This window comes from Canis lupus, chromosome 8 (genome assembly GCF_003254725.2).
Source record: "Canis lupus dingo isolate Sandy chromosome 8, ASM325472v2, whole genome shotgun sequence".
Lineage (NCBI taxonomy): Eukaryota > Metazoa > Chordata > Mammalia > Carnivora > Canidae > Canis > Canis lupus.
In genome coordinates this window covers 60,918,581-60,941,379 of record NC_064250.1, presented here as the reverse complement: position 1 = coordinate 60,941,379, position 22,799 = coordinate 60,918,581, and the positions used below count along the sequence as shown (strand labels likewise).

General features: G+C 43.2%; 1 long non-coding RNA gene across 4 annotated transcripts; it reads left to right on the top strand.

Annotated features, from left to right (window-relative positions):
• Window positions 1-265: 265 nt before the first annotated feature.
• Window positions 266-22,271, top strand: LOC112657543 (uncharacterized). Of its 4 annotated transcripts, XR_007412493.1 has the most exons (6): window positions 266-413; window positions 1,747-1,900; window positions 13,217-13,263; window positions 18,558-18,768; window positions 20,550-20,637; window positions 21,253-22,240. It is a non-coding gene; the product is annotated as an uncharacterized LOC112657543 (long non-coding RNA). The 4 variants fall into 4 exon arrangements; XR_007412496.1 differs by lacking the exon at window positions 266-413 and having other exon boundaries at window positions 438-1,900; window positions 20,555-20,637; window positions 21,253-22,271; XR_007412495.1 differs by lacking the exons at window positions 266-413; window positions 13,217-13,263 and having other exon boundaries at window positions 438-1,900; window positions 21,253-22,268.
• Window positions 22,272-22,799: the final 528 nt, after the last annotated feature.

The following is a 22,799-nucleotide window of genomic DNA, read 5'->3' as shown; positions in this document are numbered from 1 at the left end:
GGGGCCCGACGCAGCGCTCCGAGCCCCCGGCGGGGCGGGGGGACGTCACCGTGGCCGGAAGGACCGAGGCCCCGAGACCCCGAAACCCCGGGCCGCACGCGGGCTCCCGGCCGGCGACGCCGGAGCACTGGGAGGGCCCGCCCGCGCGAGCGCCGCGGAGGCCGACGCCCCCGGCCCCGTCTCCTAGCAACGCCCGCCCCGCCCCAGCCCGCCCGGCGCAGCGCGCAGGCGCGCCGCCGTTGCCATGGCAGCGCGGCCGCCGCGCCCGACGCCGGCGGCGCCTGCGGGCAGCGCGGGCTCCGGGCCCCACGTGGGCGGCGGGGAGGCGTCCCCGACTGGCTGGCGGCGCCTCGGGGGGGCAGGTCGCGGCCTCTCCCGGGGCAGGTCGAGGGCTCGCCGGGAGCCGCCTCCAGGTGTGGCCCGGCCGCGAGGTCGGTTGGCTCCGTCTCGCCTCCCGGCCGACTGGGCCGTTCGGCGGCCCGGAGACTTTCGGGCCTGTGTCCCGGGGACGGAGGTGGTCCTCCGGGTCGGGCCCGGGCCGAGCGGGGTGTTCCGGGTTTAGACCCTCGGACCTTTTTACCTTTTTTCTCACCTGCGCACGAGCAGTACACACACACACACACACACACACACACACACACACACACGCAGCCTCACGTCCCAGCCTTTTCCCTCTCGTCTTCCACCTGAAGGATCTTTCATCTCGGAAACAATTTGCAGAAAAAGGAGGGGCCTCCAGATTCAGCCTTGGAAAGCAGCCCTGGAAATAAGTATCCTATTTCTCGAGGGCCAATTTTAAAACTCTAAACGTCCATGCCTGGAAGGGTATCCTGGATTCCGGGCTGGCATTTGCATTCTTCGAAATCCCTCTCTGCAGTGAGCTGCGTTGGGAGAATTCCGTTGTGGGGTATTAAATTTAAACATAACATCTACCCCTCTGGCTAGTGTTAGGATAGCTCTGCTAAAGGACCCGCTCACAAAGACAAAGCCACCGGGTTCTCAGTCATTCTCTGGCTGGAGAGTATTTTTAACAGAGGCGGAGTCAGTCACGTGTCTGTGAGTTTAATCAAATTGACAAGGGCTCTGAGCGAGAACGCTTGCTCCCTAACGGTAAGACAGCATTAGAAACAGACGCATTCTCTTTGGACTTACTTGAATCAGAGCTTTTCAAATGGAATCTTCACTTGCATATATTTCTCTCGATCTGCTGCAACTGGCAGATTTAAATCAAAATCCTATTTCTTATATTCATTTCTATGGCGAATGTGTCTAGGTTGAGATTATGCATTTTCTTGATCAACGAGGAAATGCGCAGCAATCACTACGAATTGAGCACCTTGCTGATTGAGCAACACTTGAACCTGAAGGCAAGGACGACGTAATCTTAGAATGGAGAATCCTCCACAGTGTATTTCACAAGCATTTTCTCAGCTAACCTTTTTCCACTCCAAAGGATCATTCACTTGGAACTTCTTTGCCAGAGTATTAAATCTCCTAGAAAATCACTTTCACATACTTTTTAGTTTGAAAATGTGATTGTGGTTGGGCAAGTGCTCGTGTAATTTATCTCTCTCTCTCTCTCTCTTCTCTATTCTCTTACTTATGGATCATTTTTTTCCCAGCATCAAAACAGAACCTTTTATTTGCATGTTGGAGAGTAGAGGATAAATTCTGAAAGCTAAGTGAAAGATCTGAAAATAATGCTTTCTTTCTCTCTCTTTTTTAAATATTTTATTTATTTGACAGAGCACGGGCAGGGAAGGGGCAGAGAGAAAGAGCAGCTCCTCACTGAGCAGGGAGCCTGATGTGGGGCTCCATCCCAGGACCCTGGAACCATGACCAAAGGCAGAGGCACCCCTGAAAAGAGTGGTTTCGTTCGCACTCTTGGGGGAATAGAAAGGTAAATATAAAGCTATGTGTTTCTAATTACTTTTTTGTGCATAAAGCAAATCACTAAGATTACTTATCTGCTTCAGATTTGGTCATTTCAGTGTAGCTTCAACAATAGCACAAACAACAATGAATTTTATAAGGAAATAGTGGCATTTGCAAACATTTTTATTTGGTAATTTTCATAGCATCTGATTATTCATTCACTATCCTAAAGGTTTTTACATAAAGGTTATTCGACTGTTTGAGCCCAAAACAACTGGATTGTAAAATACTGATAAAGGTCCACATATGCCTGGTGTGGCAAGTAGAACTGACCAGATTAGCCACTTAACTGGTTGGTTGTGCTCTGGAAATAGAGATCTGGTTACACACGAGTTAGCTCAACCTTCAGTTTTTAGACTTCATTAGCCGCTCTGAAGGGTTAATTGAGAGCAGAGGAGCCCATAGGACTTATTGCATATCCCGCCATATTAATAACATTGGAATGTTAAGAACTTCACTAAATTTTCCCCATTATTTACTAATGTGGAAATGACCTCCATACTACCATTCCAGTTCCAGGGGATTTCTCCCTTCTGTTTTATGATTATTGTTTCCTCAGGAACCAAATACAGGTTTACCCTGAAAGTAGGGTGTTGGTATGAAATCTTTGGTAAGTCAAAATGGCATAAAGCAAAGAAGCAATGACTGCTAATTTATATGGAGAAAATTTTGACCGTTCCCAGACCCCAAAAATAACCTCCCATAGGCCTTTCTGATGCCTTAGGACACGTCTTGCTAACAGATGCACAAAATAAATGGAGATAAAAAAAATAAAATAAAATAAATGGAGATAAAGCACAAATGCTCAGACACAGGTCAAAGCTATGAGGGCTTGATGCTCAGATACTGAATGCAACTGCTGGGGAAGGAGCTGGAAGGGGCCCTTCTCGCCGCTCGGAGTGCCTGCTGCCTATATAACCGTTTGCAGCAAAACACTGAACGATATTTTCACTTTTTTTTTTTTCCTTTGGTAAAAGTGAAAATCCTCTTCTGATCTTCAGTTGGCAAAAAAAAAAAAAAAAAGAGTACTAATATAGGTCTTTTGCAAAAGTGAAGTGGTGTGATGTGAACTTTTGAAAAACGGGGCACTTGTGCTTATCAAACACCAGATCCATTCTGCATGTTCACCTTCTCCTCTTTTCCAAATAATCAGTGACCCTACGCTTTGCACATCTCATCGTTATTACCGACTACCAGCCTCTTATCTAATCCTGCATTAAACTCGATTTACTGTTTTATCTATACTACTTTAATCTTTTAGAGGCTTATCATAATATGGACTCCTTAATGAAATATTTTATCACATGAATAAACTAACCTTGCTCCATTTTTCCAGATTCCTCTACTTTTGCTCATTTACCTATATTTCTTTTATCCTTCTTTAAATATTCATGTTTTCCAGTTTCATTTCTTATGCAACGAAATAAACCAAAATGCTTATCTTGTTACTACAGAAATGACTGTGTTACCACAAAATGTGAAATGTTTCTGTTTAGTGCTTAATGTCTTAGGGTTGGCTCTCCTGATCTCAGTAAAATATTAATGCTTCTGTTGCTAGAAGATTCCCCCATCCTGACATCCTAAAATATTTCTTTCCATCAAGCGGCAAGGACACCTAATATTCTCAAATCATTCCTTTGGATTTAAAGAGGCCATATAGCATAAGGGTAGTTGATAAGACTCTGAACCCAGGCCAGGACTCAAGTCCTGGTTCTGACGCTTATGAGCTGTGTGACTTATAATCAAGTTTTCTTTTAACCTCTTGGGGCTCAGTTTCCTCATGTGTAAAATGAAGATGACAAGCAGTTGGCTCATTAGGTTTGGGGATTTTTAAGGATTAAAGGTGTAATTCTTGTGAAGTTCTTGGACAATGTAGTCATTGCTCAATGCATGTCAGCAGTGGGCATCACCATTATTATTCTTATCTCTATTAAAATATTGTTTCCACTGTTACCAATTAGCGTAGCCTGAATTAGTTTATTAAGCTATCCACAGACAGACGGTATTCTGACAGGACATAAAACATATGTTTTGATGAAGGAGAGGAAAGGTACAAGGAGAAGGGAAAAGTCTAGAGCATGAGCTAGCGCTGGAGGGGGGCACACGTGGGCTTCCTGGAATGCTGAAGCACAGCACGGGCTCATGGGGGTCCTGAAGTGATAAAGTAGAATGAAAAATAGAGTAGAATGGTGTTCATAATATTAGTCATGACATAGACAACCCCACAAGAGAGATGATTTTTAAATATATGTAAGATTGTGAGACCTCCCATACTGAAAAAAATATGAAAAAGTGGGGCATTGGGACACATGCTAAAGACTTAAGACCTAGATGGGAAAACTTTTTTTTTTTATTAATCACTCGTGTTTCCCTGGCAGATGTCAGAATCCACTGTAGAGAATCTAGGCAGAGAGAAATTTATTATACGGTGATAAGTGGCTCCCAGACTTGGTTTTAGGATTGAGGAAAACACTCAAGGCTGAGCTTCAAGAGCACCTCCCCACACAGAACTGGGCCACAGCAGAAGTCACTGTGTCCTGTGCAACAGGAAACCACCTCCCCAGGTAACCAAGCTGCCCCTAAGTCCTGCTGGCTTGGGAGTCACAGGCCTCGGTCACCATCAGGAGTCTGCCTCTTTTGGGAAGCTCCCAACAGGAAGTCCAGAGCCATGGTGCCCTCATGGAACCTGCACCAGCAAAACAGCTGCCCTCCTTTGACCCCTGCTAGCGACCACATGTTGAACCCCATAGAAGAAATTCTCAATGGCTCCTTGGCCATGCTTGCCAGTAGAAGCAGCAGAAGCCAGAGGCCAACCTGGAATCATGCGAGCGCATCGTGAGAAGTTGAGTTATAGCCTGAATTTTGCTTCAAGGAAGTCTGCAAAAGGAGTCTGGGGCATTCCCACCTCTGCAGTAGAGGAAGGCATATGAAGAGGAGGGTGGGATGGCTACTGAACACTAATCCACCTTGTCCACTCTGGGCCACTCCCTCAGTGGTTAAATGTCCATACAGTCTCTTCTTCCCAAATGTATCTGGGTTGGATTCTCTGCATCTTCATCTTCCCTTTAGCTCAGTCACAATCCCATCTTGATGTCTCACCACCTCTGGGTTGACTTGGAAAATTAATCATGCCCTGCAAAACCCTTCATTAAACATTGAAGGCAAAGGGGAGGGAATAAAAAGAAAAGTGGTTGATATGTGTGATATGTAAACAGCGAGGGGAAAAATGACAGGCTACTGCAGTCCTCACTTTTGCTGTTGTCACAAGTCCATAGTTGGTATTTATAGCTTCTTCCTCTACAACCCATTTCAGGCAGTCTTTGCTCCCAGCAAGTTTGCTCAGGTGGCCAGACTTCTTTGCCTGGTGGCAGGACCTACACCTTCATGCCTGAGGGGTCTGAAGGTCTAGATTTGCTTAAGCTTCTCTAACTTTTGCCACTGGATGTGGCGGTACAAGGAGGTACCCCAGAGGCTCTACTGGCCCTCACGATGCAATAGCAACCTCAATTTTCTGATTGTCAGAAACCCAGTGATCATGAGGAACTCAGTGACCAGGTGAAAGTCTTGCCTGTAGTACAGTGGAACCATGTGTTCCCTGAATGGAAGAGTCCATGAATCTCTAAACAACAAGTCAAAGTCAGAGAGATGCAAATAATTTTTTTTAACATATGCTCAAGCTTGATAATGAGGTGCCTTTCCTGTGTCTATCCCCTGGTTCCCAGATCTATGAGATTTGCTGATGGAAGAAACAATCCCCGCATAAAAATAGCTGGTTTGAAGCATATACCACATCCTGGAGGAAAGTACTGTGCAAGATGTGGCTCAGCTGTCTCCCGCAGGCCCTTCCTCTTTCTGTGCGGCAGCGTTCTGAGGGATGGTCACCGAGTAGGCTCAGTGAGTCCCATGGAGGTCAGCCACCTGCTTTTTAAAAATCTAGCTATAGGGCTAGATTTAACCCGCGTGGCTCAGCGGGTTAGCACCGCCTGCAGCCCAGGGCGTGATCCTGGAGACCCTTGATCCAGTCCCAAGTTGGGCTCCCTGCATGGAGCCTGCTTCTTCCTCTGCCTGTGTCTCTGCCTCTCTCTCTCTCTGTGTCTCTCATGAATGAATGAATGAACGAATGAATGAATAAATTTTAAAAATTAAAAAATAATAAAAATTAAAATCTAGCTATAAAATTAGCTTCTTGGTCAGAAATAATGTTGTATGGAATGTTGTAAGAGTGAATAACACATTTGGTGGATTCACATGTGGTATGGCTGCTTGACACATGGCAGAGAGAAGGTAAACCCAAATCTAAGTATTACAGTGAGGACAAAATGTTGCTCCTCCTGTGATGGAAGAGCTCAATTATACAAAACCTGCTACCAGATGGGATGATGTGTCACCACAGTTTCAGTGTTAGGGTGCTATTGGTAAGATGGCCCTTGGTGGTGGGAAGTGTCTGGATCTGCCCCGTTCCTGCCACCATGGCTGCCTTAGGCACATTCTAGGGTGGTCGAGGAGAACAGCTGACTTGCATCCATTGAACAAGGCATCGAGTCCGCCTTATTATTTAGATTCCCCAGTGCAGTGCCGCTCTTTTGTAAGCAAACTTATGGGACGCATTATACCCTGGTCCACTGCAGGAGGCCTGTACACATACCTATTCCCTAGACCACCAGGAAACCAATCACCTGTTCTTTCTTACAAGTCCCTAAGTGTCCGGTTAGATAGACTCATACTTTTGATATCTCTCTTTCTGTACAAACTGAACAACCAGATGATGAATCATTTAAAATTCTAACCATTAGGAGAATTGCTGTTTCCCCACCTCCTAGTGAACCTGTAATGCTGGAGAAATCCACTATCACTGGAGCTTGCATATCATGCAGAACCATCCATGAACCAGGCTCAATTATTTTTAAATCTCTTTACCTTTAAAAAAAAAAAAACTTGTTATAGGAAACTCCTCTGAGGGGTATACACGTGTGTTGAAGGAGACGTGTGACGTGGGGTAGGCATTTTGGGAGTGTGAATCACCTACTCTTGCATCTTGGACCATCACAACCTGCTCAGGCCCAGTATGCTATAGGGTGTACTACTTCCACTTAGGCCAACATGGGGAGTGAGTGGACCCATACAGTGCCCAGTTCCTGATGGGAAGATTGGTCACATGATCACTTGGTTTTCCATTATCAAGCATTCAGCAAGCTAGGAGCTGTTTAAAAAAAAAAAAAGTTCCTTGCCAAAGAGGATGTGGCTTTATTTCAAAATATTAAAATCATCTGCTGTGAATCTCTTACTGGGGCTCACCACAGGCTCTGTAAGCACCCTTACCTGTCACAAATGCTTTGCACACCATTAGATATTCTGGATCATAAGAGTCAGACTGCAGAACTGCTCGCATTAGATCAGCTTGAGAACTTTCTCTTGCTCTCATTTCCACTCAAAACTAATAGCCCTACAGCTTACTTGGTAAATGGATCAGACACCCAAACACAGTGTAGGTTGCTTCCTTCAGAACCATCTACTATGACCATAGTCTGGAAAGCTACCACAATCAGCGAGCTACCACAGTCAAGAATCCTCCCCTGGAACCTGCAGCCCCAAACCACAGTGGTCCTCTGAAAATTCTCATAGAAAAACGAAATGCCTCTATGACCATGCTTGCCAGAAAAATAGCAACAGGGCCTCCACTTCATTTTTGCCTTCCAACTTCTACCTGAGTGTGAACCTACCTTGTATCCATCATCCCAACTTCAAGAGAGTTCGAGAAAAATAGTTTTAAGGTTTCTAGTCTCTACTATAGGTTAAATTGTGTCCTCCACCCCCAATTCATATGTTGAAGTTCCAACCTCTACTACCTCAGAGTATGACTTTATTCTGAAATAGGGTCATTGGAGAGACACCTGGGTGGCTCAGCGGTTGAGCGTCTGCCTTCAGCTCAGGGCGTGATCCAGGCGAGAGATTGAGTCTCGCCTCGAGTTCCCTTCAGGGAGCCCGCTCCTCCCTCTGTCTGTGTCTCTGCCTCTCTCTGTGTGTCTCTCTTAATAAAGAAATAAAATCTTTAAAAAAAATGAAATAAGGTAATTGGAAATGCAATTAGTAAACTCAAGATGAAGTCATTAAAGTAGTCACTAATCCAAAATGACTGTTATCCTTATAAAAAAGGGGAAATTTGGACACAGAGAGACACACAGGGACAATATCATGTGAAGCCGAAGGCAGAGATCAGGGTCATGCTTCTACAAGCCAAAGAATGCCAGAGATTGCCAGCAACCAGCAGGAGCTAGAGGAGAGGCCTGGAACAGCCCCAACCCCCGGGGCCCTCAGAAGGAACCAACCCTGCCTACCAACAACATGATGTTGGACTTCTTGCAGACCCCGGAAATGTGAGGCTATTTATTTCTATTATTTAAGTTATCCAGTTTGTGGAATTCTGTTATGGCAGCCCTGGCAAGCCAAGATAGACTGTGTAGCCACTCCTACCTGTAATTTATGGTGTCCTTCTCGTGGCTTCTAAATGGGGCTCATCAAGTCTCATCACTGTTTGCAAGGAAAGTTCAATCAGTGTCTCCAGTGATTTTACTTTTACTGACCAATCTGCAACATCCATCACTGGAAAGCAACCCCCTCCCAAAATATTTGGGGTGATGTAATTGCTTCTTTAATGAGTAGCCGTATTTTCACTCTGAGATGATTTAGCACACCTTTAAGACATCCAGCCTGTAACATTTATGTTTTACGTCAAGAAAGAATCTGTTTGTATTTGGTCATTCTTGTTTAAAAGAACTTAGCCTTGCGGTTAAACAGGCCAGTCTTGTCATCGTAAGTAAAAATTATAATCGCTTTAGGTTTCTGATTTCTAAATCTTTCTACATTTATACAAAGGTTTAGAACATTTAAGAGAAATTGAGACTCAACATGACGACAAAGTTATAGTAACAGTTATAAGTGACATAAATATAACTATAGTTATAAGATTCTACGTAGTTTATTAGATTTACAAAAATTATACAAACACTTGGGAAGTTTTTTGTTTGTTAAGATAGACACTTGACTCACATTACAAGGAAATCTAATACAAGTATATACATGCAGTTAAAAATGCTTAAAGGCATTTTAACAGAATTTATTAAAGCCTCCTGAAGAGTGTTAAATATAGAATAATAAGATTTGTAAGTCAAATCCAAGAGAGGATTGGCAAACTTTCTGTAAAGGGCCCAGTGGTAAATAGCTCAGGCTTTGTGCACCCTGTGGTCTCTACTGCAAGTCTGTAACTCTGCCATCCATCGTAGCACAGAAGCCACAATAGGCAATATGTAAATGAACAGGTATGGCCATGTTCCAGTAAAACTTTACTTACAAAAACAGGCAGCCAGCCAGACTTGGCTCACAGGCAACCGTGGGCCAACCTCTGATTTAAAAGATTAAAGATTTTGAAATGTGTAAGTTTTCAAATGTATGACTTCAGTAAGTCAAATATTAATTATAAAAACAACATAACCACTGAATAACCTTCACTGTGCATAAAAGCCACCTTCAAATTTATCTTAAAAAGTCACATTGAAATGAACGAGGTGACATTGGGAAACAATGTCAGGTGGCAGAACGAGGATGAATTTTGGAGTTTGATACCTAGTTTTCAGTCCTACCTCTGGTACGCCAGTTAAGTAAACTATTTGGAAAAAATCATTTAGCATCTGATCTGTGTAAAGAGACCATAATCTTCATTGGACCTATTCTCATTAGGTTGTTGTGATAGTCAAATGAGGCCTTACATAAAAGTGTGCATTGAAACTGGAAAGCATCTTTCAAAAATAGAGGATTATCACAACCAAAGTATAAATGCATTTGCACATGTTGTATGTCCACAAAGTGTATCAAGAATTTTGAATAATGTCTTACCATACTTATCACTTGAAAAACTCTCATCTTGGTTGTAACTACTCTACACTCTTCTCATCAGAATTTGAATTCATATAATACTCAGAAATTTGTCTCTTTAACATGAAAAATATTAACCTTGGCATTTTATGATTTCAACAGATTCATCATGGTTTCTTTCTAAGGCCAACTTCTTTCCCAGGAAAAGCCCAATTTTTAAATTTAGTTCATGCTTTTTGTACCATGGTTTGCTGTATAATTTTAGAGCTCGCAGGAATCTTCAGAATCATTCCATTCAATCCTATAAGTGTTCATAGATGAGGATACTGAAGATTTGATGAGCTTGCCGGAAAGCACACTATTAGGGGAACATTTATAACTTAATCATGTTGTAAATGAAAGCTCAAAACCAGTCATGATGGACCCTTTGTATTTGTAAGACTTGTGTGGTGCGTATGTTCCACACCTTACACAAATAGTGGATGACTACAAGGGATGCCTAAGTGATTTACAGCTAAACGTGCATAGTAACAGTCCTTTCAACATCTATTAAAGTGAACTATTTGGAATCATCTACGCAGGAAAAAATTATCACTCGTTCCTCTGGGTTCTTTATTTTTCTCATTTACACTGTAATTCCTCGGTAGGTTTCATAGGATATACTGATAGGAGAAAATAGTAAACAAATCAATTCTAACATTCTTTTTCAGTGTTTGTCCACAGAGGGTTTGCCTATTTAGTTTGCTACTTTATTTTATTTAGTCTAATCAGCTCCCTATAAGAAATACCACTGAGGAAGATTGTCTAAGGTAGAGATGTTTTCATGCTGGCATTGAAAAGCATTAATAGAAGTTAAATGTAGAAATCCCAGCATGCTGAGATAAGTTTACAACTGTAAGATATAATTTCCTTCCAAGTCTTCTCAAATCTGGAAGGTTGAGGATGGTTCATTAAACTCAAATATTTATGTAGTTTTGATAGTCTCAGGGAAAGGAACTGATTTTCATTCTTTTATCATAATCTTGTTATGGAGTTCACAATGCTATCTACTAAACTGGGTTTTTCTCAAAGCAGGAGACAGAGTTCTCGTGCAGACACGGGCCAGTATGATCAGCATGGATTCATGTTGGGAGTTCACGCCTTCTCACCAAGCTGCTATCCAGTATTTTCCATATGTATAGAATATACATACAGAAATAGACCACAAACCCGGGGGGTTGTGGTAAAATTGGCATTATACTTATTTATTGTGTAACCTGTTTTTGTCACTTAATATGGATGTTTTCTCTGATTAAGTGTTTTTTTGAGGCATGATATTTAATGGCCACATGGTATTCCATCAACCAGATGAGCCATCATTAATTTACCCACTCTATTGTTGGACATTTTTGTTTCCAATTTTTCACTGTTAGAAATAATGCGGTGACGAATATCCATGTATATAAATCTTTGTGCCCTGTTTCTGATCACTTTTGTAAGATAACTTCTTCGATGTGAAATTGCTGGTCCAAGGAAAAGTGAATATTTGTAAAACTCTTTGTACATAATGATCACAATAATACCATTTATTCTCTCTATATGCTGGGCACTGTGCTATAATGAGCACAATCTCATTTAATCTTCACAATAAATTTATGAGATAAGCACTATTAATATCCACATTTTTTCGGAGGAGACTGAGGCTTATGCCCAGAAAATGGTTAATACATGACAGCAGGTAGCAGACCCAGCATTTGAGCCCAAATGCTGTCTGTCCAACTTCAAAGCTGATATTCTTAATTCCTGCACTATATTGCCACTTCCATATTTGCAAAATATCTTCCAAAAAGATTATTACAATTTAGATCTCTACCCACAACACATGAGTGTGCCTATTTCCCTGTGCTACTGAGGAGTCTTTGATTACGAGGGAAGCTGAACACATTTTTTCATGTTTGTTGGCCATTTGTGGGTTGTCTGTTCACGTCCTTTGCATAGAATACATGTCTGAAATCTTTCCTTTTGAGAGTCAGATGATCTGAATTCTAATCACAGCTCTATCCCTAATTAGCCATGCGATGTCAGGAAAAATCACTGCCGAGTTCTGAGTCTCTATTTCTTCTTGTGGAAAAATAGGTGCTTCAATCAAATAATCTCGTTGGCCATCTCTAAAGTTTTGTGATTCCATCTGTTGGTCCACCCATTACCTGTCCTTGTCACTGGGCAGCGTGGGAGGAAATAGGGGGTCACCTGTAGTGTATGTCTTCATTTATATATTTAAGGAAGCCTCTACTCCAAACCGTTTCTCCCAGCCCCTAGGATTCATGTGCCTGAAATCCCAACCTTCATTCCCTGAGGCTCTTGTTCTTCATTCTGTTGAGCGTCTCCTTCCTGCTCCAAGGTGTTTCATTCTTTGGCTTCACTGGCATCCTTCTCTGATGGCTTGCTCTGCTCAGATTCCGTCTCAACTCTCTGCCCGTATTTCTGTAATATGTTGGGATTGCCCAGCTTTGCCCTTGGCTCACTGTTCTTTTTATTAGATCCTTCTGAGACCTAATGATCCAGATGGGGTTCCCAGGACAGGCCATGATCTCTTGCGTCCAAACCTCTGAACGTGTTATTCCCTCTCCCTGGAGTTTTCTTTCTTCCTTTCTTTACTAAACAGAGTCCAAGTGTGTCTTCTGGAAAGCAGCCTGGCTAAAACTTGATACATGGGCTAGGAGTCAGTCGTGTCCAAGTTCTACCGTGCACTAACCTCAGGACCTTGGGTAACGTAGGTGTCCTTCTTAACTTTCATTTCCTCATCTGTATAATGGGAGGAATGACAGTAGCTCCCACTTAAGATTGCTGTGAGAAGGATGTGAGAGAGTGCACCCAAAGCTTGGCCCATGATGCTAGATTTTTTTTGTGCTTTCACGGCACTGAATGGGTACGTCTATCATAGCATCTAACATACTGCATTCTGAATATTCATTGCTTTATCTCCATTTGTTAGCACCGTGTCTAGCGCACTGTAGGCATTTAGCAGCTGTTTGTTGGGGGAATAAATGAATCACATTGCAAATACCTTTGGGAAGCTTTCTTTGGGGGGTGATTGTTTTGTTTTCTATTGTTTTGCTGGTTTATTTATTTGTTTGTTTTACTAACACCCTATCAAAAATTGCTTTCTACCCTGACAGGTAAGGAAATAAAATTAATGCCCTGAAATGATTAGAAGGTTAAGAACAAGGATGTCCAGGGATCCCTGGGTGGCGCAGCAGTTTGGCGCCTGCCTTTGGCCCAGGGCGCGATCCTGGAGACCCGGGATCGAATCCCACGTCGGGCTCCCAGTGCATGGAGCCTGCTTCTCCCTCTGCCTGTGTCTCTGCCTCTCTCTCTCTCTTTCTCTCTGTGACTATCATAAGTAAATTAAAAAAAAAATTTTTTTTTAAAGAACAAGGATGTCCAACCCAGAGAGACTGAAGAGCTCCAAATAGGGAGGTAAGAATATGTGGAAGAGGGGCACCTGGGTGCCTCAGTTGATTAAGCATCTGCCTTTGGCTCAGGTCATGATCTCAGGGGCCTGGGATCGAGCGCCCTGCTCAGCATAGCGTCTGCTTCTCCCTCTCCCTCTGCCTGCCACTCCCCCTGCTTGTGCTCTCTCGCTCTCTCTCTGTCAAATAAGTAAGATCTTAAAAAAAAAAAATATGTTGAAGACAAACTTTACATCTTTGTGCTTTCATTGTGGTTACTCTACAAAGATGCCCTAACCACCCCCCCTCCTTTTCTCCCTCACTCTGGCAGATTTTCTTTGGCCACATGAGCTCTCATCACAGGCAGGTTCAGGTCCATCCATACTTGGAGATACCCTGTTACCTGTTTATCCCTGAATGTGTCAACACAGCTTCACAGAGCAAATGAGCAATAAAATATCTCAAACCAGATATCGTCACTAAAACAAAAAAATAAATTTAAAGAAAAGCAAACACACTTGGAAAATGTACTGGCCAGGGGCTAGAGATAGCAGAGAAACCAATGAGAAGTGTATATGAAAAGAGAGAGGTCTACAGGCTTATTGAAAATTGAGATGTCTTTGGGGGAAGAAAAATCAATACAGTCTATGAATCTTTTAGTATAGACTCATGGTGAAAAAGCATGACAGCAGTTTGTGTGTGTGGTTTTTTTAAGGATTTAAAAATAATTATCTATGCACATTAGCTGGTATTTCTTTAAAGGGGGAAGAAAAAAATAAATCCTCATGAGTGCTGTATTTCAAAAAGATTTTAAGACAGCAAAATTGCCTTCCATGCACAAATGGATGCCTGGTCCCTCCCTAACGTGCCCCACAGGTTTATCATAGGTTCTGAGAGCCTCACACACAGGGTTCTCATTAATCAATTCTGGGATTCACACTAAATGCTTAGTGTTACAAAAACAACATCTACCTTCCCTCACACCTCTCCACGATCCCCTAAGCCCAACCATCTTTCCTTTTTTTCCCCTTCTTTTTAAAGTATGTATGTATGTATGTATGTATGTATGTATGTATGTATTTATTTATTTATTTATTTATTTATTTATTTATTTATTTATGACAGAGAGAGGGAGAGAGGGAGCATGAGCAGAGGGAAGGCCAAAACAGGCTCCTTGCTAAGCAAGGAGCTGCTAAGCAAGGAGCCTGACATGGGTCTCGGTCCCAGGCCCTTGGGATCATGCCCTGAGCCGAAGGCCCACTGCACCACCCAGGCGCTTCCCCAACCAACCTTTCTAATGCCTTTAGAAAGTGATATGTAGCTTGTTGAGTTATGCCCTGGAAATGTAATGTCCTTTACTTCTCTGCTGCCTTCCCGTGTCCCTTGGAGTTGTTATTAGGTCTTCCCTGTAAACGCCCCTTGGAGACTGCCCGTTCCCAGTACCTCGCGTGCTGACCTGAGGCATTCACACAACGTGAAAGACAGAATGCTACTGAACACACAGAACTACATTTCCAACTACATTGACTTGAGAAATGAAACCTCAGGGCCAGTGTATGAATTACCCACAGTATGGAAAGGCATAGCCCAGCCTTCTGTACGCTTCTGGTCTTTATGAGCACACATGGAGTGACATACCCTTTTGACATTTGATAAAAGCATTTTCAAAAATATTTTTCCTTTCCAAGTATCTTGTGTTTCCCCCTCCATCTTTATTCATTTTGGATGCTTACTTTTTAAATTATATACATTTTTTTATTGGAGTTCAATTTGCCAACATACAGCATAACACCCAGTGCTCATCCCACCAAGTGCCTCCCTCAGTGCCTGTCACCCAGTCACCCCAACCCCCCACCCACCTTCCTTTCTACTACCCTTTGTTCATTTCCCAGAGTTAGGTGTCTCTCATGTTTTGTCACCCTCACTAATATTTTCACTCATTTTCTCTCCTTTCTCCTCCATTCCCTTTCACTATTTTTTATATTCCTCAAATGAATGAGACCATATAATGTTTGTCCTTCTCCGATTGACTTATTTCACTCAGCATAATACCCTTCAGTTCCATCCACGTTGAAGCAAATGGTGGGTATTTGTCATTTCTGATGACTGAGTAATATCCCATTGTATACATAGACCACAGCTTCTTTATCCATTCATCTTTCGATGGACACCGAGGCTCCTTCCACAGTTAGGCTATTGTGGACATTGCTGCTATAAACATGGGGGTGCAGGTGTCCCGGCGTTTCACTGCATCTGTGTCTTTGGGGTAAATCCCCAGCAGTGCAATTGCAAGGCTGGTTCAACACTCGTAAAGCAATCAATGTGATAGATCCTATCAACAAGAGAAAAAACAAGAACCATATGATCCTCTCAATAGATGCAGAGAAAGCATTTGACAAAATACAGCATCCATTCCTGATCAAAACTCTGTTCAGAGCGTAGGGATAGAGGGAACATTCCTCAGCATCTTAAAAGCCATGTACGAAAAGCCCACAGCAAATATCATTTTCAATGGGGGAAACCCTGGGAGCCTTTCCCCTAAGATCAGGAACAAGACAGGGATGTCCACTCTCATCACTGGTATTCAACATAGTACTAGAAGTCCTAGCCTCAGCCATCAGCAAACAAAAAGAAATAAAAGGCATTCAAATTGGCAAAGAAGAAGTCAAACTCTCCCTCTTCACAGATGACATGATACTCTACATAGAAAACCCAAAAGACTCCACCCCAAGATTGCTAGAACTCATACAGCAGTTCGGTAGCATGGCAGGATACAAAATCAATGCCCAGAAATCAGTGGCATTACTATACACTAACAATGAGACTGAAGAAAGAGAAATTAAGGAGTCAATCCCATTTACAATTGCACCCAAAAGCATAAGATACCTAGGAATAAACCTAACCAAAGAGGTAAAGGATGCTTACTTTTTAAAATGTTAAAGAGGGGCACCTGGGCGGTTCAGCGGTTGAGCGTCTGCCTTCGGCTCAGACTGTGATCCCCAGGTCCTAGGAGTTCCACATTGGCCTCCCCCCAGGGAGCCTGCTTCTCCCTCTGCCTATGTCTCTGTTTCTCTCCCCGTGTCTCTCACAAATTAAAAAAAAAATGAATCTTTTAAAAATAAAATAAAATGTTAAATAAAATTGATGTCAGGATAAGAGTTTGAAAGGGACTAGATGGAAATGTAAGGCTTTGACTCTGTCTGGAATTCCCTCTTCCTCTTGATGTCACTAGCATGTACTCATCTTAAAGACCCAGCTCAAGCACCAGTTCCTGGGATAATTACTCCCTGTCTCTGCAATCTCTGTTAGACTTGGCTCCTCTGAGCTTCTGGAAGCCTCTCCAGCCCCCACCACATCATCTTCCCCTGTAGACTGCACAGTTCTGGATGGCAAGTACCAGACTTTACCTATCTCTCTGCCCAGTGCAGCACAGACACATAGTATAGCTCACCTAATATTTATTAAATGAACAATCAAAGGAATGAATGGATGGATGGATGGATGGCTGTTCAGAGAAGGAAAGGTAAAAAAAAAAAAAGTAGCAGGTGGTAAGCAGGTTTTAGAAAGTGAGAATTAAGAGAGCCAACACTCATTCAAACAATTTATACACGAAGTCCTGGAGTGAAATCCATTTTTCAGCCTCCGCTGAGAGATCTGTTATACAGATTTTTGCCCAAAGTATATGTCAATTCTGAGTAAACTACAGTCCCAGTTAAAACTGTGAAATGAGGAAGAGCTGCGAGCTGCATTCAAGCATACAGTTATAGCAACTTGTTTTAAATACAGCGATAGCTGCGTTTTTCAGAATTTACCCTAGGGGAAAAAAAAGTCCGAAGAAAAATCTATTTCTGTTATTTTCAAGTGTAAATATTCAAATGCACGCGTTATCCCACACCGAAGCAAATGCATCTGAGTGATCTGTGGCAGTGGAAAACGCTTGCATGGCAAGAGCAGAGGCTGACTTGCTTGGTGGTGGTTTGAGCACCAAATGTTTTCCTTCTCCCCCAAAGATTTCCTCTACCTTCCCTTCTAGAACTTGTAAATGCCCTTCGAATGAAAGCCAGTCTTCTGAAGGGTTGTCATTACGTTTCTAGGAACTGTTCGATTCAGCTCAAGTTCAATTCAATGAACTTTTATTAACTACTAAAGAGTAAGTCCTTAAGAGACCCACTAGAGTGCATATCACCTTTGTACTGGTTCAAGGGGAACAGGTTAAGTGTTGACAAAACAAGGTGCATGAGAAGCCTAATCCGTCACTCATACAGCTCTTGGAATATTCCTCCTCGAACGCAGAGCTGATGATGTCACCCTGCTACCCCCTCAAATGCTTCCCATGACCCTGTCTCCTACAGAATAAGTACCGAATTCCTTAATGTAAAGGATGTCTATCTAGCTTATCTGGACAGAATGCCTAGTGCCCCCCACCCCAACCTCACCGAGCTCCCCACACCCCTCTTAGGAAGCAAATTCTCTCAAGCATCTCTACCAGGGCGAGAGCATAAAGACCATATTGGTTGATTAGAGATAGCCCTTCTTTAAAAACCTAAAAGAGTTCCTAAAATCAGAGTGACAATCAAAAGAGATTCTTACAAAATTTCTCGAGAAATATTATGGCCGATCCTTATATACATAATTACTGAACAGCACGTCAACAAGCTCCTACTGAAACGAAGCCTAGAACTGATATGATCTCTGGTGTTCTATGGCACGACTGGGGTGTCAACTGCCCTCCTGTCCTTAGCCGGCATCCTCCGTTTATGTGGCTATCATCATTGTGTGTGACTCACTTCTGGAAACCTAACTATGTCCGCATGAGATCTGTCACCTTTCTGTAGTGCCAAACTATCTAGCTGTCATTCCTCAGACCTGAAAACTCAGTCTTCCTGCCTCATCTCCACAGGGTTCATCTACTATCATGAATACGTCTTTATCATACACGCCTATGTTTTATTGTTATTGATTCTGGACAAATCCCATGAGGCCCTGAAACAGCAGGTCCGGCCTTACAGGATCCTGGGACAATGGGATTGACCGGAGTTGGCTCTCAATACTTGATTCTTCCTGCTAGTCCCTCCCACCTGCCTTTACCACCCTCTGCATCCGACTGCCCTTGGGCACATGAGCATGGACATTTCTGCTGTTCCACATTGATGTCCATAATGAGAGCCACTTCCCGAGGGCTTGTGTTGTGTGCTTTTAGGAAGGTGACGGGGGTAGATTTAGACTGGGGTTTAAGTTTGGGCTCTGTCACCTAATACCTCGGTGACCTTGGGCAAGTCTCGGGCAGAGCTTTTGGTTTCAGCTTTTTTCTTTCTTTTTAAGGTTTTATATTATTTATTCATGAGAGACACACAGAGAGAAGCAGAGACACAGGCAGAGGGAGAAGCAGGCTCTCTGCGGGGAGCCCGATGTGGGACTCAATCCCAGGACCTTGGGATCATGCTCAACCACAGAGCCACCCAGGAGTCCCTCAGTTTCACCTTTCAGAGCTTCCATTTCCTTATCTAAAGAAAGGAAAGAACTGCTACTCATGGTTGGTATATATATGAATATATGTGTGTGTTTTATAAAATTGTTTTTGTGTGTATATGTATAAAATTGGTCATCTCTTCCCTTCATGTTTAGTGTCTTTGCTTTTATTGTTTCTCCCTTATTCTGGAATGCTATTTGCCTCCATCCTCCTCTACCTGTCAAAACCCTACTCATATTTCAAAGTGCAATTAAAATGCCACCCTTTCTAAGACACTTTCTGAAACCTTGCATATCGATTTGCCATGGTTCCCACCTCTCCCTCCGTATACATTTTGTAACCTGGGTTTTCAAGGGTACGTGGACCCTAGTATAATAACAGAGCCACAACAGGCCCCACCAGCTTTTCTCCAGCCCTGTCCCAGCAGCTACAGGAATTACTCCAGCCAACTGTCCTTGCCCAACTACTTGCCTCAAGGAAGCATTTGAGCCTTGACCCTAAACGACCTTGTCCCTAGTTCTTCATATTTTCCCAATTCTGTACTTTACCTTTGTCGCACTTACTCAATGAAATAATCACTGATAGAGGTATGAGTTAAATCTGTTTACCCCAAGCAGACCAGGAGCCATTTGAAGCAGAAGCCAGTAGCTGACTGGTTGGCCTAGTCAAGGGCCTGGTGCATGGATGACACCCGGGGAAGGATGGGTCATATCTGAGCACAGGCTCCGTGGGTGCCTTGGGCTTGTTCATCCACAGATAGTGTTGCTCTCCAGGCTTTCGTGTGCCTCGCCTCCTGTTCCCCCCATTGCTGACACCTGTCAAAGAGAAGCCTTTCAAAGGACCTTCTGTCTTCTGAGGCTGCCAGGATGTTCACAATGGCAGATGCACGTGGTCCTCTCATGTGTCCTCTTTGATCCAACTCTGGCTGGACTGTCCAGTTGCTCAAAACCATGGGTCTGTGCCATGTCCATGGGGTTTCCAAACACAACCCCAGTGGGAGGTAAGACTGCTGCATCAGCAAGGGAACAGCGTGATCTTGAGCACTGGATACCCCATGGACATGCAATTGATGGAAAGATTGCATCCACTTGGGTCTCACCCCTTAGGACTCAGGACGTGACTAAAGGCCACGTTGTACTTAGCCTGTCTCTTCTTCCCTGATCTGGGAAGCACTAAATCTGTAACCAAGTTATATGTTGCCCTGCTATCTCCTCTTGGGGTGACTTCTTCCCCAAATGCCTCTTGGCTCACTGGGCAAATAGCCTTCTGTAGGTGTGCCCTATGGCACTTGCGGGCACTCTGAGACATCATCTGGCTTCCTGCTGCACAATCACAGCACTTGATATACTTGCCGTTTTATTCCAGTCTTGAGATTTCAGATCTGTCTCCCCTAGATTTTGAATTTAAAAAAGTGATTGTATCTTATTTGTCTTTGCATCTCTCTCTCTCTCTCTCTCTCTCTCTCTCTCTCTCTCTCTTTCTTTCTCGCCCCTGCCACAAGCTCCTGCCTAGCATCTAGTCCAGGCTTTGCATATACTAGTTGCTTAATAAATATTTGTTACATGGATGACGGAATCAACAGATTCCGTTATCAAGGGAGAGCAGGCTGGGCAGAGATGCCTAGAGTCCTCAGGGAACCCCAGGAAGGCACATAGGAAAAGGGAGGGGGGGGCAGAAAGCAGCAGCGACACCTCTTCTACCTGACAGCCGAGCCTGTGTCTGAATGTTCTCCTCTTGTTTTCTGGTGATGAAAGGGAAGGAAGGAAGCAGTACATCCCTGCCTTACAGGGCTTCTGCGAAAAATCGATACGTGCTGTTTACAAATTATTTCCTTTCCATTTAAGTATAGGTCTTTGAAGGAGAAAAAGAAGTAAAAGAGAGAGGAAGAATCTGAGACGTAGGGCTGGGGAGAGGTCAACGCAGACTACCCGGGTAGGTTGGCCAGATCTTTAGACCAGCTCATGTCACTCTGCTTTCCCTAGTGTCAGGTCACAAGGCTTTTCCTCTCCTGATGTAGCCACACATTTTTCTTGGGGCTGAATATTTTAGAAAATACATTTGTCTAGGATGGTAGCTATTTTTTGAGTTCTATGCTCGCATGCACAGTTGTTCCGTTCTACTAGACACAGTTTACCGCCATTATGCAATAAGTCTTTCACTTCTTCAGAAACATATCGTCTATTTTTACAGTTCCCACTCTCTGTGGTGAATGTTAAAGTCCCAGAAGGAGCGTGCAGAGAAAGTAAGGATTTATGCACCAGCCACGCTATTGCTCAGGGCTTCAGGGTGTGTTTCCTTCATGTGTTTGCAGGTGACCTGGAGAGTGGGAACTGATTTAACTTCTACTTGACCCAAGTATCCTAATTGGAAAAATGATCTTTGGCTCATTAAAGTAGGCCTTTTTGATGGCTGAAGCCTTGAAGGTTTGGGTTTCTATACAGCAGAAAAAAATAAATAAATTTCTCCTCCCTATCCCTCCTTTTCTTAAACACAAAATGTTAAAATTAAACTCTTGTTTTCCACTGACTGCAGCATTTGCCCCCCCAGGGAGAGGCTCTGATGCCAGATTCAGAAGCTAAGCCTACTTCTGAAGAATGGACACAAAAATAACGTCTTCAAGTCTTCAGCACACATCTGTGTATTTGAATTAATGTGTTGTGTTCCTTAAACCTTTGGAGCAATGGAAACCCTGAAATTAAAATAGTGAAATATGAGTCCTATCTGGCCTCAGCCATCCTCCTGATTTATTGGGGGTGCTTACACCTTAGTCTATGCCTTATGGTTCCCCATCTGAAAAAAGAGGTGCTGGATTTCAAGGTAGGTAATGATCTGACATAAATTCTCAAGCGCAATAATGTTCTTTCTCTGTTGGGGCAAAAATAGGATATATAAATGGGAAGCAGGACTGAAAATGTGACCCTAATTTCTCAAAGAATTCCACAGAACCTTTCAAGCAATGTCGTGATCCTATCCACTGAAGAAAGCAGGTTTAGGGGAAATACAAATTATCCTTGACATTCAGATTAGCTGCTCATGGTTTTGAATATTCAAGTGTGTCACTCTTTCCATCTACGCAATATGCTTGGTGATCCCCCGATGTTTCTAACATTCCAACATTCAGTTTGGAAGAGGAGGTTGCATTACAAAATTTGTCTCATGGGGTAGGTATGCAAAATCTAGCTGTTGGTAATTCACTGCCCCTCCCTGTTGATTCCCTGTATTCTTCTCCTTCTCCGGGATGGATTCAGAGCTTCATGATCCGTGTGCCATACCGGAATGAAAGGCACGGGGTAGGGAACACAGTCGAATGGGATTATCGTAGTGTCCTATGGTGACAGATGACAGCTACACTTGGGGTGAGCGGGGTGTAATGTATAAACTTGTCAGATCACTATGTTGTAGACTGGAAACTAATGCCAACACTGTGTGTCAACGACATTCGAAAAGTTTTTGGAAAAAATTTGTGTGCCGCAGAGGTGGTTAAAAATTTCATAGCAGCCACATTAAAAACAGCAGAAAGAAAGCAGTGGAATTAATTTGAATAATCTGTGTGATGTTTTAATACTACATTCAAAAAACGATCATGTGGGACGCCTGAGTGGATCAGTGGTTGAGCATCTGCCTTTGGCTCAGGGTGTGATCCTGGAGTCCCCAGATCAAGTCCCACATCGGGCTCTCCGCATGGAGCCTGTTTCTCCTCCCTCTGCCTATGTCTCTGCCTCGCATTGTGTCTCTCATGAATAAATAAATAAAATCTTTAAAAAACAAACAAACAAAAAAACCATGATCATGTCAACATGGAATCAATATAGACGTTTTCATTTGATAGTTTACATCTCTTTTTTGCACCATGTCTTGGAAATCCAGTGGGTCTTTTACCCTTACAGCACATCTCAACTCCGAGGAGCCACGTTCCAAATGTAAAATAGCTACATGTGCTAGTGGCTACCCTCACTGGACCACATAGAAGGGGCACAGCACTCCAGAGAGTTCTGTTGGACAGCACACATCTAAGCCCATTCGTGAGGATTTTTGTCTAGAAATTTGTGTCTCTGTAGACGGCATCACGTGTCATCTTTATTTTCCAAAGAACC